The following is a 14,613-nucleotide window of genomic DNA, read 5'->3' as shown; positions in this document are numbered from 1 at the left end:
GCAGGATGCTTAGCTAGATTATGTCCAACATCAGTTCCATGCATGACTCTCCTTAACAAGGTCATCATAATCATTGAACTATTCTCTTCCAGATTTTAGCATCATTTGATTGTAATAGTCTCCCTTTCATTTTAGAAATATGTTCTTCCAAAAAAGAAATCCCCACTCACTGCTAAATCCAGAAGAAAGCCATTGAGAAGTTAACATTTCTGTCTTAGGAAATGGATGGTTTTTTTTAGTAATTCTACATCTACTGTTGAAAGAATACCTCTTCCCTGCCCTTTGCACCCTTGCAGTTTCATTTTACTTCTATTTTCAATCAGGAACAAATCATCCCCATATTTGGCTGCACCGTAAAGATAACCATGGCTTCAGATATTGGAACCAGTTCTACTGGCCCAGCAAGATAAGATTAAAATTGGGAACTTACTCAGCAGTGTGCTCTGTGATGAATGAGGCCAGCCAAGAATCAGAAGAAACTCTGTTGTCTCCTCTATCCTGTTAGATATAATTTCATTCAACACTCCATATCTGAAAACAGGAACGCAGTCACTTGTTTTTCAGATTGTCTATCCACTTGGATTTCCTTCCGTTTGAATTAAACAACATAGCTATAGAATATAATGTATAACAAGCCAGATATTAGGATTGCCTTGAACAGAAAACTACAGTGTTTACAAATAGAAACTGTTAACTCTTTCCTTTGGTAGAGATGTTGGATTGGATTGGATTAGATTAGATTACCCAATAAGTATACAATATATTATATTCATTCGAAATAACTACACATAAAAGCAGAAGGTATAGGTCCAGGGACACACTTTCCATTCTGCTGTGCCTCAGAACAAGAGTAAGAGCCAATTGTTTGCTTCTTTTTTATTTCCTGAAAAAAGAGAATAGAGGAAAACCTTCCATCCTACTTCACCAGGCCTCAAATATTAGCAACTTTTCCCCTTTCTTTTCTTTTCCAGGAGATGTAGAGCAAACTACCTATAAATGTCAAAGCAACAACCAGTTATTGGAAAAGGAGAGAAAGGGCATCTCTGCTTACATTAAAATCAGAACATTTCTTGGCACCAGGATAACGTCTTACAATTATATACTGTGATTTTGCCTTGTACACTTCTTATCACAGTAGCATTCATCCTGTGTGCTGATCAAAATTACCACAGGTGGGTATTTTATTTTTCTGGGAGCTTTGGTGTTCTCTGAACTTGGTTGTTTTCTTACAGTTGTTTCATTACCCAACTAAAAGGCATCAGTGCTAGCACTGATGATGTTACCTAGTTTGGGTAATGAGCCATCTGCATAAAAAGAAACCAAGCTCAGAGAACACCAAGGAAACTCATTTCCTTGACTTGAATTGACTAACAGAAGTTTTATTCTCTTGATCCCTTTCCAAAATAGGACTTACCTCATTGTCATCCTGTGCACCCCCGAGATACTGCATTATCTCAAGTGACTGGCTCAAGGTCACCTAGTTGGTTTCCTGCCCAAGGCAGGACTAGATCTCCCAATTTTTAGCCTGATTCCTTAGTCACTCCTGCTAACTGACTTATAGGTAAAGGTAAAAAGGTAAAAGTTCCTCTTGCACATATGTGCCAGTTGTTCCTGACTCTAGGGGGGCAGTGCTCATCTCCATTTCAAAACTGAAGAGCCAGTGCTGTTCAAAGACATCTCCGCGGTCATGTGTCCAGCATGACTAAACACCGAAGGCACATGGAACGCTGTTACCTTCCCATCCAAGGTGGTCCCTATTTTTCTATTTGCATTTTTATATGCTTTCAAACTGCTTGTTTGGCAGAAGCTGGGACAAGTAACGGGAGCTCACTCCCATTTTTGTCTTTGAACTGCTGAACTGCCGACCTTCTGATCAACAAGCTGTGTCTTAGCCACTGAGCCACCGCGTCCTTCTAACACTGACTTAGACACACCTTCAAATAGATAGACAAAAAAAAATAGTAGGGCAAGTGAGAGAAAGAAAATCTTTTTTTTTATTATTCTGCTGTGTTTCACACCAACAACCTCCTGAAGTAGTCTTCTAGCTAGCTACAAAGACTAGCTATTGTCACTTTACTGCTGATGGTATATAACTAAGCCTTTGAGAGGTGGAGGCAATGATTATTTCTGAGCTTGCTTGTTTTCTTGCAGATGTTTCATCCCCCAAGCTAAGTAACCTCACCAGCACTCATGATGTCACCAATTTGAGTAATGAAATGTCTGCAAGAAAACAAACGAGCTCTGAGAGTACCAAGGACCCCTCATTTCAGCCCAGAGCTGCATATATTCTTTATTAATAATAATTATTTAATCTAAGATTTGCTTCTTCCTCTGCGAAGTATTGAATGATCTTCTGGACTAAAACTGAGATAAGGAAATGATTTCAATCTGCATGGACAAGAGCATTTGAGGCAATAGAAGAGAAAGAAAAACTGGCTTTTTTTCAGGTTACATCAGGAAAATGCACCAAACATCAAATTTGTGGTGGCAAGAAAGGGCAAAGCCCACTGTCCATTTCTGCTTTCCAAAAAGAGTTGCTGGGTCAACCAGAAAAGTAGGCAACATGGATAAGCCTTCAACCAAACACCACTAGGTATCTACTCCCATCTTTTCTCAGTGAAGGGTTATTCTGTGGAAGAAAAGAAATGAATTAGTAGAGGATGGGAGGGGAATGCCTAGAATATGACTGCATTGCATCTTCTGTGATATTCTTTGTGGAGAAACTTTGCATCATTTATTCTAGAAACACCTCTCCCTCTATCAAATGGAGGGCTGGAGTGTGACAAATGGCAAAAGCTTTCTAGGGACTTCTTGCAAAGTAGGCAAAATTACAACTCTCTTTTTCTGAAAAATTAAGTAAGAGAAAATCCTTTTCTCCTCCTCTAACAAAACACCCAGTTGGGATGTCGCCAGGGACAGGAGATCTAACCCAGGGAAAAACAACAAAATAGAGATAGAGCAGCCATGTTGTGTCTTCAGCTCAGCAAGCAACTGGACTCATCCCTTGAGAGACACTCATCTGTGAATAGGTCAGGAGCCAAATGATGGCAATGAAATTCAATTTTTGATATAATAAAACAGTGGAGAAAGAGGACATATTTCAGTTCTGCACAACTTTCTTTGTTCTATGTGCTACAAACATATTGACAACTAAGGATGATTCAATGTAGAGAGAGTTAGCAGAGGGACTCCATGTTTCTATTTCTTTTCTTGGTCTGTTCTTTTGACACCGATGTGCGTGGTTCAGGTTTTCAACTGACTTGCTTACTCTCCATGACGAAGGACAACACGTTACAAGCTCTTCCCTGCAAATACATAAACATTATCAGCAGGGAGCTCAGTTAGTCTCAGGCAGCAAATAATCAGGAGTCTGGCATCGCTTTTTCTGATAAATTTGTGTTAGCTGTTGCTCATGAAAGCTAAGCTTTTGAGTAACATTTGGTTGGTTGGAAAAAGTACTACCAGACTCCTGATTTTTTGGGTAGAAATGTCCTGTAAATAACTAAAGCTTTCAAACCACATTGTGATTCCCCAAACAACCTCACTAACTTCTGACCCTTAAGGATGCTACTGACCAAACCCTATACAATTAAGTTCCACTAGGTTGAGTAGAACCTCTGTCCGGTAAGTGGATATGGAGTACAAGACTGTTGTTTTGACTGGATCACCAGAAAAGGCAAAATATGCAAGGTCACTGACAGGTTTGGTAAGTTTCATAGGTGAATGCTTGTGAAGTACCTCTTGGGCCAACCCTTGATTAAAACTCCCTGTGGTCTTATGAGATTAAACCTTCTGTTGTCACCTTTGAGTGTCTCCATGATATAGAGAACTTGTCTACCTTCAAAGGAAGCAATGTATCTAATTTCAGTGCTTGAACTGGAAGTGTAAAACTTTGCTATTCCATGTCATGGTGCCATGTCTTTGTGCAGCAGCACAAAGCAAAGTAAAATCCTGATCATTAGCAATTCACCCCACATGGACCCTCGACATTTTTAATCATTTTATGTTCTTCCTACTATGAGTTTCTTTTCTTGGGTCTTTACAAATAATTTTGGTTGTGAAAGCCAAAGAATTTTCTTCCAGACTCTATCTGAAAAGTCTCCCTGGAATCTTCTTACCAGAGCTAAAACACTACTTCTGTCATCCAAAAAAACTTTATTACCATAATTTATCAGCTCATGTTGCTGAATGATGACCCCATCCAAGAATTGTCAAGTAAATTTGTCTGTGAATCATGAATAGCTGCTTTTCAACAGTCTTTAATTTACCTTTGGGCATTCTCATCCTCATGGACAGCTTCTTATTCCATGTTTGAGATCTTCTGACATTCACATCAAAATGAATCTTGGGGGAGGAATATGTTGCTCCAAGAGTGGGAACCACCTGGCCAAGATTTTCAGTGTGTAATGAAGGTTGCGTGACCCCACTTGGACTCTCTTGGTATCAGGTACCTTTTTGGCCTTCCTCTGAAATACCTTTAAAAGATTCCAATGTTGGTTGCAACAACTGTGGTCCCTCTGCATGGTGACAGCTTACCGGTAAGTCTAGCAAGACATTCTGAGATGTATTTCTTGGGCCCAGTTCAAAACCCCTGTTGCAATTTCTGTACAGGTTCTCCAATTTTCAGGATATGATTCCATTCTGGCAGATGTTAACCTTGCTTTCCTGTAGGTTGACCTCATGAGTAAATTCATAGCCAAAGTAGTTGAGCTTGGATGGAAAATATGAAGATAGTATCTTGGGATAAAGGCAATTTTTTACTTTTAGCTATGCCTTCCAGATTTTATTTTATTTTCAAGCTAATGATGCATTTAAATTGGCTATTATGCAATTCAGTGGGAGAATCTTTGAGTAACCTAGTGTGTGTGTGTGTGTGTGTGTGTGTGTGTGAATTTTTTTCTATTTCCAGCTTATTTAAATTGTGGTGATATTCTGAAGGGATCCCTTGGATGTCATTAAAAAAAAACAGCATTTTAAATTCATGTTATGAGCTTATTGGGCTATTTAATATCTTCCTTAAAATATAAATGTTTCTGGCGATATGGGGCAAAAGGGAATGGGAAAACAATATTAAGGGAGTAGGTTAGTCTAATGCCTTTTATCTGCCAAAGACAAGGCAGCCCGGAAGATATTTATTAGTTCAATACTTCGGCAACATGGTATTAATTGCCTCTGAGTGTTTTGATAGGTAGTTAGCACAGGGCTATTAATGAAAATAGCACCACTTCATTTTAAAATTAACTACTTGGCTATTCAGCAACATGAGCTGATAAATTATGGTAATAAATTTGAAATGGAGATTTATGTAATCATAACTCAGATTCTGATGAGGCTGTGTGATAACATCAGGGCAATCTTCCTTCTCACTTTCTAGGAACAAAAGTCATTTTTTAAAGATTCATTCACACTAGGTTTGCTCCCAAGTAGGAGCTGCTCCCTTTCCTACTTCCTTCTTTGGTTGGTTATTTCTGTGACAATGCTAGCTTCAGCATACACGGCCAATACCAATTGGAGCTACAAATTGCCCTGTCTAAAAAAAAGTTGTTTACGTTTTGCGTTTCTTACTTTTCTCTATAGAAAAATATTACACAGAGATAAGAAAAAGTCAGAGATGCAAGTCTGCCTTTTTTCCTCCACCTCACCATCAATGACACAAGATGCCTCAAAGAACGATCTAAAGAGGATGATGCAATTTCATTTTTCAATTTCTATGTATGGAAGTGGCTACCTAGAAAGTAATGAAGGAGACTATGAACTTCTGAAAGAATAGGCTAGAAAGATATTCCTGATGTGGAATCAAAGTAGCAATTTAAGATAGTAGTACTTAGTTTTGTTTGTGCTGAAGCACTTGCGATTACAATTCCCCCATAAACTATATATTCCTAAGAAGCTGTAAGAATAAATCCAAAAGGTAAATAGTTATTTCTTCCTACTGTAATCTCATTACACAGGAAGTGTATTTCAATCGTCTCCAATATTGTTCTCTCCAAACATCGGACACCAATACCTGTAATTCCAGATAAAATCAACATTGGTCAGGAAAATTGAGACTTAAAGAGCAACACACCTGGATAGCATGTTTAAAAATAAGAATATATGCAGGAAGATATTATACATAAAATTTTCATCATTCATCAGCTAAGGAAAAACAAAACCCCACATATTAGAAAATGCTCGTTCACAAGCACATTCAAATTCTAGTATGTCAGCAAACGTATTACACAGCAAGTCAATATAGGGCACCCTAAATATTTCAACCAAAGAAATTTGTTTCTTTGCAGGATTTTGCATGAAAGTCACACTAGCGTAGACTTTCCAGCCCTTCATGAATAAATGCCCTTAATCAATCTTCTTTTGAACAACTATTCATTTCTTGAAAGCAATGAATGGCAGGTAACAGCCTTAGGAGGCTCTGAAATAGGAGAAGTAAACCTCTAAATGGAATTCATATTATAGTACTTGCCTTTATATTGTATTTCTATGTTCTATCTGGAAGACACTTTTTCAGTTACCCTATTAGGAAAAACTTGATTGAAGAATGTTTTCTCACAGGTTCCACTCTTGCTGACTCAGCTGACAGCAAGCCAACACAAAACAGTAAGGGCCAAGAGCAAACAATACAGATTATATAAAGTAAGAAATATAATGCATTTATTCACAGTGGTAATTAAGAGCATTTATTCCCTGATTTTCTCCTCAAAGAATGGCATCACTAAAGTGGTTTAGAAGATATTAAAAGAAACATGTAACATAAAACAATACATAACATGAAAAATCAACACAAAAGTAGTCACAATCATAAGTAGGATCCCATAGAGCCAAGGTGGCGCAGTGGTTAAATGCAGCACTGCAGGCTACTGCTAGATCAGCAGGTCAGCGGTTCAAATCTCACCGGCTCAGGGTTGACTCAGCCTTCCATCCTTCCGAGGTGGGTAAAATGAGGACCCAGATTGTTGGGGGCAATATGCTGACTCTCTGTAAACCGCTTAGAGAGGCCTGAAAGGCCTATGAAGCGGTATATAAGTCTACTGCTATTGCTATTATAGGAGAAATTAAAAGGAAGAGTAGATCAGATGGATTGGTGGATGTCTTATTGAATTTGCTGCATATGTTTTCATTTTTTAGCTAATGAACTGTGGCAGATGCCTCTGATTAGCCTAGAAAGTTTATGTTATGAGTAACTTCTGAACATATTACTTATTGTAGTCTTTCACCGAATTCGATAACTGAAAATACTAATAATCAGGAAGCTTTGATAATGAAAATCAAAGAGTGCAGTGAAAAAACTGGGTAGAAGATCAAATACAAAGAAGACCAAACTAATGACAAGTATAGCAACCAGACAGTGAAGATACTGAAGTGTTGTATAGTTTCAACCTTAAGGGATCAGCCATCAACAATTATAAATCAGCAGTCAAGAAACACATTGCAGACTAGCATTTAGGAGACAATGAAGGTCTTGTATAAGAAACTACAAAGTTCTTGCACGCAGGAGGCTTCCCAGTCACAATTTATGTATGTTCATGTTGTGGGGGGAACTCGTAAAGATACCATAGACAGCAAGAAATCAAACCAATGGATCATCCAGAGTTCTCACTTGAAGCATTCAAATTATCATGCTTTGAACATATTATGTGAAGATAAAAGCTTTACTGAGAATCCATAATGCTGGGAACAGTAGACTAAAAGAAAAAAGGATGACAGATCTGAAGAGACAGATCATCCTGGAAAAAGTCAATCTATATGATTGCTAATTCTCAACATTGATATGATGGCACATAATCAATTACTTTAATGAAATGCTTATGCAGAACATTTATGTATGCATATGTAGCTGTGAGTATATGCCTTCTATTTTTATTTCATTAGGTTTTTCTCTTAGTTACCTTTTGGCTTCTTTCTTTATTTGTTGTTTGTTTGTTTGTTTGTTTGTTTGTTTAATTTCTTGTTTCCTCACTATTCAGTGAGGAAAAACAAAAAAGGTCTAAAGAAGAAATAATGATTTACCTGATTTTGGAGCATATGCGTGTCAGTAACTTGATGGGGGATCACTATATCTTGATGGATCATCATGGATTCCAAAATAATGCTTTGTGTTATTGCAGTGCTTTTCAATCTTGGCAAGTTTAAGATGGGTGGACTTCAACTCCCAGAATTCCCCAGCCAGCATAGCTGGGGAATGACAGGTAACAACCATTTTAAGTCCATATTTTGACTAAAACATTGCCAGGGAATTAATTCTTGGAGTTGAAGTCCACCCATCTTAAAGTTGCCAAAGTTGAAAAACACTGTATTACTGTATTATTATTACCTCTTGCTTGTCCTCATAATCTTAAACCTCATGTTCATATCTTTGTTTCACTCCCCCTTGCTGCAACATAATCCACGTTTTAGTCAAAATGTGGAGCTTTAATTGTCCTGTGACCATTTTGACTATATTTATATATTCCTTCCTTTCTTAATTAAAATAATTACATTCCAACAGAAATGCCATATAGCTGGAGATAGATTTCCTGCATTTTATTTCTCACAATGAGTGAAAAAGTGAGTGTGACTATGAGAAACACAACACCGAGACCAACAGAACACTATTTAAATAAGGGTAGTCCTTGAGTTATAACCACAATTGAGCCCAACAACCTCTGTTGCTAAGCAAATTATTAACTGAGTTTTACCCCATTTCTTGCCACATTGAGGTGAATCACTGCAGTGGTTAAGTTGGTAACACAGTTGTTAAGTGAATCTGGCTTCCCCATTGCTTGTCATAAGGTCAAAAAGTCACAAATGTTGATCACATTGCTCCAGGACATTGAAACCATCATAAATACAGACCAGCTTCCAAGCATTCAAATTTTGATCACGTGACTACAGGAATGTTGCAACGGTCCTAAGTGTCATTGTAACTTTGAACTTCCAAGTAGTGCCGTGGCCTAGAGGTGGGGCTCTCGCCTCACAATAGGAAGCTGTGAGTTTGATCCTAGCAGAATTTCTCTCCCTGGGCACATTGAGAATATATCTGCTGCAAACTCCACATTAGCAACAGGAAGGGCATCTGGCCAGTAACCATTCAGTTGCCCTGATTCCACACCAATGCAAGGGACTATGGGGTCATTAAAAGACAAAACAAATGTAACTTTGAACTTCTTTAAATAAATGGTTGTAAATCAAGGGCTACCTGTAACCCAGTCATATGATGCTGCTTGACTGCCACTTTGGAATTGATGAACTTTGGCTCTCTTTTGCTTTCCATGATCTTGGTGTACATTAAAAGACATTGGCTGGGACTAGATTTGCATGTCAGCTACCTTAGAAGAAATAATGGGAAGTCTTTGAGTCCATGGCTTTGATTTGTGAGACCATCTCCCCTCGAAGGATAAGAATAGGATTCCTTCCCTTCAGGAAAAAATATCACCTTCAAAAACATATTTTGTGCCTTGAATGAAGTATGTTTTATGTGAAACTCAACAAAATATTGTATTTATTTATAAATGTGACAAATTTAAAAGGGTAGGATCAGTATTTAAATTATTGATTGTGAAATATTTAAGTATAGAGTAACCATCCATCAGCATACACAAGAGGGCTGGGGACAGATTTATGATGCTTGAGGTTTTTCAGCTTTAGCTGGCTCTTGGCATTTCTATTAATTATAACCCCATGCATTACTTTCTGCAGAACTTGTTACAAGTATTTATAAAAGATGTCCCTGTCATAGTATTTAAATATTGTTTGTGCAACTGGAACATGTTTTCTAGTGAGGATTAATATACTGTCCTGATTTAGGGAGCAAATTAAACTTGGTGGTATAATTCACAAGGGACAAGAACTTTCTTTGTGAGGTATCAATGTTCTTCTCAATATGAATAATTGCACCTTGATGCTTATGGTCGGACCCACCCTGATGTCACCTTCAGATTCCATTGTACATTTTGTAATAAAAAAGTCTTCCTCCAAGAAAGCAGATTTCTCACTTTGCCAACCAAAAGAAGGATATTTACATATATTGGATTACAGAGCATAATGTTCCTGGGCTCACGAGGGCTAAAGAAATACAAAAGATTAAGAGGCGGTTTAATGTAAGAGTTCAGCCATACCACCTCCTGGTTCATGTGTATAATTTGTGCCTTTTGGTTGTATTCCCTGTGCAATGAGAGCTTGGCTCAAATCATCTCCTAGGCCTGTGATGGCAAACCTATGGCACACCTGTCAGAGGTGGCACGCAGAGCCCTCTCTGTGGGCACACATGCTGTCACCAGCTATTTTTCTGCTTTATGGCACGCATGTGCACACCAGCCAGCTGGTCTTTGCTGGTGCTGGAGAGCCAGAAAATGACCAAAAACAGGCCATTTGGGGGCTGTTTTCAGGCTAGTTTTGGCCCCAAAAATGGCCTGAAAACGACCCGACAACAGCCCCCAAATGCTCTGTTTTTGGAACATTTCTTGGGCCATTTTCCAGTGCTCCAGCACCTGTGAAGACCAGCTGGCTGGCGTGCATGCATGCATTCTGGTTTGGGCACTCAGTGCCGAAAAGGTTCGCCATCACTGTCCTAGGCTAAAAATTTGTGGATGATCAGTGGCTTAAATGCTGCTACATCACTATTGATGAGCCATCAATAGTAATAATAATAATATTTTTATTGTTGTTATTATTATTGTTATTATTATTAGGGCTTCAGAATCCAGACTGACAGGCACTTGGCCTACAACACACCTGACAAGAAAAAAGTATGGTTCATTGACATTGCAATACCTGGTGATGCACAAATTGAAGATTAACAGCAAGAAAAAATCACAAAGTACCGGGACTTGCAAATTGAAGCTGAACGACTGTGGAAAAAGAAATCAGGTGTTGTCCTGACTGTAATTGGAGCCCTTGGAGCAATACCTAAAGGGCTACCTCGCTATTTGGAAAATCTAAATTTACCGGACTTGAACATTCTGATTCTACAAAAAACCACCCTACTTGGAACAACTTATATCCTCCGACATTACCTTAACAATTCCTAGCTCCTTGGTTAGGACTTAAGCTGTTGAGCTACCAACCAGCCCCAAAGGCTTGAATCTCACCAAAGATTACATAATAATAATAATAACAACAACAACAATAAAAACAACAACAATAATGAATTATTATTATTACATCTTTGTGAAGGAAAGGCAATTGCTTCCTTTGGTCATTCAAAGAAAGAGATTCCAGGAATGTACTATACTTAAGAAATATCTTCATGATCGCTAGAAATCTTTTAGGCCAATGGTGAATGGTTTCTGTGGTGACTTGAAAACTTTCTTCCCAAGAACTATTGTTTGTGGATCAAGGTTTTAAGGAATAAAATGAATGCCTTAAATATCTGAAAGGCCTAAGATATCCAGTTTATGTCTATTTCCACCCTCACCCCTTGCTTTGGCCCAGATGACACAGGAGACTTTAGAACCACAAAAGTGATGCCGAGGGATGATATGTCTACACTTTTTGCCATCCTGCTTGGCTGAACACCTAATAATTGGCATGAATCCAGAGTATTTGAGGAACCATCTCATTCTGCTGGGACTAGCCCACCCCCACTCATTCCAGTGGAAAGGGCCTACTTCAGATCCAAAGAATTTCAGTTGAAGGGGCCAGGATAAAAGCCTTTTCTACTGCGGCCCTTGCCCTCTGGAATAATTTCCCACTGGAGGTGAAGTCCACTGCCTCCTGTTCCTGGCCTTCCGGAAAAGCCTGAAAACCTGGCTCTGCTGTTTGTTGTGGAGGGAGGGAGGGGGGGAGGAAGAAGGAAGGAAGTCCAAGTAACTTTGTTTAGCTGTGGGATATGTTTTTTTTTTCCTTTTGTCATTTTCTTTTGGTTAAACAAATTTAAAAATATTAAAGTAACTCAGCAAATCTATAAAATCTTGTTTACTTGTACAGGATAAATAGATCACAGAAGTCAATAATTCTGCAGGTCCACTTAAAATGAGGCAGAACAAATGGGATTTGTTTGAGGGAATAACAGTTCATGCCTACTTAGCTAAATTAAAACTGACCAACTGTAGTTCTGAAAAGACAAGTTGCTGCTGTGATAGAAAACAAAACACATCATGGAAGTTGGTATGGGGTTTCTGAAGTGAATTCTTTTCCTAGCAATGTTGTTAGCCAGTTTGCAAAAAAGTTCACACAATTAGACTCCTGTGCTCTTGGCAGCCTCCTATCTTTAGTTGTCTTTTTGGAAATAAAATGATTCTTTGGGCAAAGGGTTGGATGGCATTAATCAAAACACAAAACCCAAACTACATATGCATACAGGGACAGTGTGCCTGACCTCCACATTAGTTGCACAAGTCCACTTTTATATTTTAAGAAGAAAAATTTACCATTCAAAATGAAAACACATCTGAGATTCCAGGATTCTCACTGCAGCTAAATGAGAGGAATATGCTGTGTTAGAAAATGGAAACAGATACAGTATTTCTTGTCCATGGTGACAATACGAGAATCATTTATTCATTCAATTTATACATCATCCTTCTCATCTGGATGCAAATTGGGTCAGTCAAGGAAATTGATGTTGAGTTGAATGTATCCCTTACATCAGTGTTTTTCAACCTTGGCAACTTGAAGATGTCCGGACTTCAACTCCCAGAATTCCCCAGCCAGCATTCGCTGGCTGGGGAATTCTGGGAGTTGAAGTCCGGACATCTTCAAGTTGCCAAGGTTGAAAAACACTGCCTTACATCATGGGTAATCTGGCAATGAAAGCCCTTTCTTCAAGATACTATGATGCCCCAAAGTCGGCATCCAGTTCAAAATGGGAGGACAGATACAGTACAGGTAATCCTCAACTTACAACCGTTCATTTAGTGACCGTTTAAAGATACAATGGCACTGACTAAATGTCTTTATGACCCCCATTCACGTCTGCACGTTCCTCCATTCCTCACCATCCCTATGAGATGGCTCCGACCCCCGATTGAATCCCCCAAATGGAAGGGATATCACTGCTTCTTCAGAGCCCTGAAGTTTGCATGCATACCACTGACACGCTGGCCATGCCTCCTCTCAAATGTCTTTATGACATAGTAGTATTCAACTTATGACCATTTTGCACAGTTACAACCTTTGCAGCATCCCCATCACCATGTGGTCATAATTCAGAAGCTAGGCATCTGGTTTATGTTTGTGATGGTTGCTGTGTCCCTTTTTGTAACCTTTTGACAAGCAAAGCCAACGGGGAAGCCAGATTCACTTAACAACCAGGTTACTAACTTAACAACTTCAGTGATTCACTTAACAACTGTGGCAGGAAAGGTGGTAAAATGGGGCAAAACTCACTTAACAAATGTCTCATTTAGGAACAGAAATTTTGGGTTTGATCGTAAGTCGAGGACTACCTGCACATCAATGGTACAGGTAATCCTCAACTTGCAACCATTCGTTTAACGACTAGTTACAACAGCACTAAAAATGTGACTTAGAGAGGGCTCCTAGCCCTTCCATCTGTGGTTACATCCCCATGGTTCCATGATCCAAATTTGGGCACTTGGAAATAGGCATGTATTTACAATAGTTACAGCATCCCAGGGTCATGTGATTGCCACTTGCAACTTTTCCAGCCAGCTTATGCCAAGCAGTGAATGGGAGATTCACTTAACAGCTGCAGTGATTCACTTAACAACTGTGGTAACAAGGGGTCATAAACTTGGGTATGACTCACTTAACAACCGCCTTACTTAGCAATAGAAATTTTGGCCCTAATTCTGGTTGTAAGTCTAGGGCTACCTAAAAATACAAACTGGGTGGCCATATCACTTTCTTACATTCTAATGCAGTGTTTCTCAACCTTGTCAACATTCGCTGGCTGGGGAATTCTGGGAGTTGAAGTCCAAACACCTTCAAGTTGACAAGGTTGAGAAACACTATTCTGATGCTTGTTGGCTAAATTAAGAAGTTCTCCTTAATTTGGCGAAAATAAAGATTAGGGTTGTATAATCTTATAGATCTTGTGAAAAGGGTGTTTTTTGAGTGTATGCAGGTGCAAGCTTTATGTAACACCTTAAAAACACATCTTTTCTCAGGTTGGCATGTTCTCTGAAATTGGGTGCTAACATTGTATCCTCTACTCTCCAAACCTTTTTTTTTTTGGCCCTTGAATTTGGAACAACGGATAACTTTGATGCAGAATGGGACAACATGCTGTGGCCAATTCGCCACAGACAAACTCCCCATGGCCAACTCACTGCAGGACAAGCAACTATTCACTTGAATTATTTAAACTAATAAAGAAATTATTTTAATTTTTGTCACTCACATTTCATTTTGTCCCTCCTGTTACATCCTTTCTTTAACAATTCTATTCCACCATTCCTTTGATGTTAATGTAACTCTTGTCTCACACTGAGTTTGCCATGGCTAGTTGACCATGGAAAGTGGGCTGTGGAATGTTGTCCTAAACCAACTTCAGTGTAGAGATACTGTATATGCATATGTCTGTTGCTGGCCTAATGTCAGGCTTCCACCACAGGGGAGTAGATGGTCTCGACATAAATTGCTGAATCATCTCCTATGGCTCCCTCTGTGGGTTTCTTGTCTTCCTCCATCTTCCCTGAGTCTACGCCGCCTGGGTTCGGGTTGATGCTGGGG

The sequence above is a fragment of the Thamnophis sirtalis genome, unplaced genomic scaffold (genome assembly GCF_051295495.1).
Source record: "Thamnophis sirtalis isolate CommonGarterSnake01/CBP01778 unplaced genomic scaffold, rThaSir2_p1.2 scaffold_7, whole genome shotgun sequence".
In the NCBI taxonomy this organism is placed as follows: Eukaryota; Metazoa; Chordata; class Lepidosauria; order Squamata; family Natricidae; genus Thamnophis; species Thamnophis sirtalis.
This window is presented reverse-complemented; position numbering follows the sequence as displayed.